The sequence below is a fragment of the Miniopterus natalensis genome, chromosome 2 (genome assembly GCF_054644295.1).
Source record: "Miniopterus natalensis isolate mMinNat1 chromosome 2, mMinNat1.hap1, whole genome shotgun sequence".
In the NCBI taxonomy this organism is placed as follows: domain Eukaryota; kingdom Metazoa; phylum Chordata; class Mammalia; order Chiroptera; family Miniopteridae; genus Miniopterus; species Miniopterus natalensis.
The window spans coordinates 136,999,735-137,005,819 of record NC_142082.1 but is presented as its reverse complement, the minus strand read 5'-3'; positions in this window follow the sequence as shown (position 1 = coordinate 137,005,819).

Genomic DNA, 6,085 nt, shown 5'->3' with positions numbered 1-6,085 from the left:
GCTGGCTGTCTCCTGCACACTTCCTACCAGGGTTTGAGCCTGAAACTTGGCATGTACCCTGACTGGGAGTTGAACCAGTAACCTTTCCAAGCACAGGATAACACCCAACCAACTGAGCCACACTGGCCAGGGTGAAGCATCTTATTTTTTAAGAGGAGCTGATAGTGGTGGATAGGAACACTAGACAAGATGGAACCTAATGAGTTGAAGAAAAATTCAGGGGAGGAGGTAACTTCTGGGGATTATTCAAGCTTTCAGAAACAAGGAATTTTTAAAAAGTTAAAATGGGGCTGAGCCATGGGTAAGAGAAGAAATTTTATCCTCATAAAGAAAAGTCTAGGCCACCCCTGAGACAATGGTCACCCTATGTCTCACACACACAATCCCTTGGGACCTAGAGATGTTAATATCAACAGTAATTAATCACACTGATATTACGTACCCCTGATAGCATGTGATAAAAATGGCATTTTATATCTGTGGTTTTCCTCCCTCAAGCCCACAAAACTAATATAATCATGATAAACACATTAAACAAACTCCAATAAAGGGGCATCCTACAAAATACCTGACAAGTACTCCTCAAAACTATCAAGGTCATCAAAAACAAGGAAGGTCTGAGAAACTGTTAACAGCCAAGAGGAGCCTAAAAAGACATGAGAACCAAACTTAATATGTTATCATGTATGAGATCCTGGAACAGAAAAAGAAATGAGATAAAAACTAAGGAAATCTGGATATACTATAGGCTTTTAGTTAATGACAATATATCAATATTGACTCATTAATGGTGGCAAATGTACCCATACTAATATAAGGTAATAATAGTGGAAACTGGATGTAGGGTATATGGGAACTCTCTGTACTATCTTCTCAAATTTTTGTAAACCTTAAACTGTTTTAAAAATAATTTGTGTGGCCCTAGCTGTTTTGGCACAGTGGTTAGAGCCATCAGCCTGTGGACTGAAGGGTCCCAAGTTCGATGGTGGCACATACCTTGGTTGCAGGCTCAGTTCCCAGCCCCAGTAGGGGTGCATGTGAGAGGCAACCAATAGATGTGTCTCACTCACATTGATGTTTCTCTCTCTCTCCCTTCCACTCTCTCCGAAAAACAATGGGAAAAAAATATCCTTGGGTGAGGATTAAAGAAATAAAAATAATTTGTATATACACATACACACACACACACACACACACACACACTTCATTTCCTACCAGTCCCCAAATTCTCATCATTCAGAGCTCACACTTTGGTTTTGACTAAAGGCCAGAGAAGCAGGGAACTAAATTCCAAGTTTGAGAACTAATTTCAGAAGATCACTGACCACTGACTGCTAAAATGTAAAAATGAGGTGCACAGTAGTCTGACTGGTTGTCGATAAACATTTCACACCTTACCATCCAAATGAATTCTGTCACTTCACAGTAATCACTCAAGATGTTTTTTAGCATTGTTTTAATAATGAGGACTAAAAAACACTTTGAGAATCATTTTCAGAGTCTATAGCATACATTGCAATGAATATTCATTATCTGCAGGTGGATCTGATTTATGCAAATAACCAAAAGAACTCCAGCCAAGACTGATGAGTAAATGGGGTGGGAAATCTGGATAGCAAATGTGTTTCAGGATTTTTTTGGACTTTAGAAAGGTAATGTGGTGCATATACAATATAAGGCAACAATCTCAATGGGGTCTGGGACAGTACCCTGTAACTGAACAAATATATATTTCTGCAGTGAGATATATCAATATTCATACTGGGATAAACCCGTGTGATAAACAAAAGCTATAAATTATCTCATGTAAGTTTAGGTCAGGTCTGCCACAAAATAAGCTCAGGTCACATTAGGTCTTGTAATCAAATGAGTTATGAAAAACTTGGTTTTCATAATTTTTTTAATTTAGGAAAAGGACTGTCAACAGTGACTATTTGATAAGGACAATTCCCAAAGTTTTGAGAAGGAGCACTCTATTCTAACCCTTCTCTTTCCTCAACCCCTTAGCCACTCAATCACCAGGTCTTGTTGATTTGAATCTTTTGAAATCTGTCCTCTACTATCTCATGCCAGTAATTTAGTCCAGCACCTTGTGATCTCTCACACTTGAGTTTTCTTCAAGCTGGCCTCCCTGCTGTTTTTGCACCTAAAACCCTTCCTCCACACTACTCCTAAATGCAGATCTGACCTTTTCACTCCCATATTACAAAGTCTTTACGGTTCCACAGTATTTTCTGTGATGAAGTCCAGGGTCCTCAGTATGATCCAAAACACAGATGTAAAGAAACAACTACAGCTGTGCTATGCAAAGTTTTTTACTAGTCTGCAAAGAAACAATTTCAGAAGTTAAATGTAGGCATTTAGAAACTTCTACAGCAATTTGACAGAAATTTTTTATTTATTGAGGCTAATAAAAATGGGGATTTTATTTCATTTTTCTAAGAACTCACTTTTTGTGAATTTTATAGAAGTAGTGAATAATAGATTGGAATTTTTAAAAATTGGTCCTTTACTATAGTTTGAGAAGCCCTAGTCTATAACCTTAATGAAGCGGCCTTGTACACCTCCCTGGGCTCCTTTTTTACCACCACCACCCACCATCCAACAATAGTGAACAATTTCTAGTTTCTCAAACATACCATTCTGTTTCATACATCTGTGTAAGTTTATGTTCTGCTCTCTCTGACTTGACCATCCCTTCCTCCTGGAAATCTATTCAGAACTCAAAATCCTAGGCTGCATCATCACCTCCTTTGGAAGCCTGACTAAACTTGTCCCTCACAACCCCAGGCAGAATAGATCACCTGCCCCCATCCTTCTGTCATTGTTTGTACCCCTATTATAGCACTTTATTGTAATTATTTATATGTCTATCTCCCCTACAAGTCTATGTGCTCCTTAAAGGCAGTTCCTTTGTCTCTGTGAGGAATAAAGCATCTCTTATAAGATGACTACATTGAAGGACAACATTCCTTAGATTATAATTCTGACATGTTACAGAAAGAGGAAAAAGGAGGATCATTACTTTATGTTTATATTTTTCTATTACCAGCAAGAATTTAAACCAAATCTTTAGCACCTGGATATGAATTAATTTACCAGAATAGAGGACATTTTAGAAGACCAAGGAGCCACACTTGTGAGATTCACTGGAAACTTAAAGAAGGAAAGAATCATGGAAAACAAGTTATCTCCACTTAAACAGTTTTGTCCAGGTTTAGCTCCTTTTGGAGTAAAATCTGTGTCAGTGCCCTTCACAAAGTTGCACAGGTCTGGAAACAGCGTCATCAACTCTCTTATTTCATAGAGCCCACCAGTACCAGACCTACCCAGGAGACTCCTGGGCTGATGGTGAAACAAGCAACTATAAACGAATTGTGTACAGAGAGCTATGAGGCCTCTGAGGGATGGGAGGAATTCTGCCTAGAGTGGGTGCAAGAAGAAGAGGGTCCAGGAAGGTGACTTTTGAACCAGACCTTGCTGAGTGAGCTTGATTTGGCCTGGTGAAAAATTGGGGGCGGGTGGAAGTAAGCAGTGCAATCTGCTAAAGGAAAACCTACACGTGCCTAGGAATGACAGTCCTTCTGGTTCAAAATTTCCTTCTCTTTCACACACTTTCTTCACACTCTTTCCCTTTTCTTGGAAAACTGGGACTGAGGATACTGTTTCCCTTCCCGGAAGAGACCAGTGTTGAAAATAAATTAGCCAATTATTTATTAAACTTTTATAGACAATAAATCAATTGATGAAATGGGATACGAAGCTCTGCTCTGCGTGCCTCTGAGAACTCCGAGGTAGGGGTGGGGAGAGCAGAGGAGACAGGTAGGGAAGTGGTTCTGAGCCACCCTGAGAAAAATGGGGCCCATAAAGAAGAAATGAAGATCTTTGTATTTGTCCCACCCCTTTTTGTTATCTCCCCCCACCACCTGCCCCTTATCTTTGTTTTTCTACAGTTTCTCACAGTCTTAGCCTCTGTCTCTGTGGCTCTCCTTTTGCTAAAGACTGGAAATTCCTTGTTCTCAACGGAAGAGAGTAGGAGGAGAGCTGGGGGTGGTAGGAGTGGGAGGGAAGCGCAGAACAGACATCTCAGCAGCTCTGGCTGCCTGGCCTCTGGCGGGGCTTGACAAGTCAATGATTTTTTTTTAATTATATTTTTAATGTACATGTTTTTTAACCCACACATAGGTGCTCACATACAAACCTAGAGAGAGACAAAGACACGGATACACAAGTAGATGTAAAGAAACATATCAATACATAATCTCTGGGTATAGAGGCACAGACAGACAATAGCACCTTAAATTCGCTTAGCATTTTACAATTGACAAGTTTTCATTGCATCCTCTCATTTGATCCTCACAACAACCCTGAGAAACAAAGATACAAACGCTCGTTGAGTTTCACTCTCACACGAAGGTCTGCACCCAGACAGGCCCCTTCAGAGTCCCCTAGGGAAGTGTGCAGTCCAGGTCCCCGGGATTTTTCTCCCCTCCTCCCTCTGTGGCCGAGTACCAGCCACAGCACTGGAGAGAGGAATCCTCTCCTTTCTCCTCCTCTTTCCTGGTCCGGGACCCAGGCGCCCAGCGCCCAGCCGGTAACTGCCCCTTGCTTCAGGTCCTACTCGACCCTCTTCCCGGGTCCTGCTTCTCCGTCCGGGTCCGGGGGCTCAGCACCGCCCCAAGAGGGCAGGTGGGAGGGAGGGGGCTCCTCCAGCAGAGGCTGCGTGGGCGGAGGATGTGCGTCACCGGGAGCGTGGGCGGAGGGAGGAGGCACGTGGAAACCCGCGGCCAGTGGCTGGCAGCCCAGGCTCCAAAATAACTAGGGGGGGAGTGGAGGAGGGGCACCCACACACTTCAGAGGGGTTCGGGGTGTGCCCCCTCAGGGAGCCCTCCGGTCGCGGGATAGGGGATGGGGGGACGGGACTCAGCTCGGTCCTATCATCCGCCCACCTACTGTGTTTGGGGCTTAATGGGATGGGGAAAAGAATCTTAGCTACTGAAATCCCGCCCCGCCCTGCACCCCTCCTCTCTTGCCCCCAGCGAAGGCATAAAGGTTCTCGGGCCAGGCCTGAATGTAGAACCAGCACCCGCCCACGCCACCCACACCCTGCCGGGCCACTCAGAGTGCGGTGTGGTGGGGCGGGGCTGAGGTTTGGGACCAGGGGGAACTTTGCCTCTGGCCAGTCCGTTGGCTTCCCGCCTCCCCCCCTCCCCCGCCCCTCCTTCATTTCCTTGGGGCCTAGAGCCTCAGGGCCAGGCGCTCAGAGCCCCCGCCTGTCCACGCCCCCCCCACTCAGCCCGCCCAGCCGTGGGCGGGAGTGTAATGGGAACCAGATGGGGCCAGGAGAAATAGTGGGGGAGGGGCGGTGGGCTGTGGAGGAGGGGTAGGCGCCTAGTAGGGAGCAGGGTGGTACCCTCCTGGCCTCCTGCCCATCTTCCACTAGCCTCTCTGAGCAAGTCCCCTAATAGACGTCCCCAGAAGGGGTATCCTTCATATCCCAGCTTTGCCACACATAAATTCCTCAGGAGCAGGGTACCATCTTCAGCAAATAAGGTGCAACGAGTGGAGGAAGGCGGCGTACTCCTCCCATCCCTGCCTGACCTATGCGCTACCAAAACCAGAGGCGTCTAATAAACGCGTCTAAGTGGTAGCTTCTTCCACAACCCGCCCATTCCTGTTCCCCAAACTTCAGCATGGACTGGAGGCAGGGATGGAGGAGGCCTGAGTTTCCCAGCGGCCTTTTCAAATTACTCCTTTTGGGGTGCGATAAGCGCGCTGGGGTACCTAAGGTATTAATGCTCACAAGCCTGCCATAAATGCACACTCTGTGAGAGTCAGATGCACACAGAGGAGCCCAGTTGCGCACCCTGAGAAGCCGCCAACTTTTTCGGCTCACTCTTAACATTCACACGTCCACCACCGCGAGGCTTGAGTGTGGGCAACGGGTGCCCGCGTAGTTGCTTAGGCGCGCGCACATCCGTGCGCTTCTCAGTGTCTTTGTGTACCTGTGCGTGGTTGTGAAACTCCGCTCTCCGCACGGATGGGTAGGGGTTGCGGAGGGAAGAGGAATGTTGCCGGCTGGGCG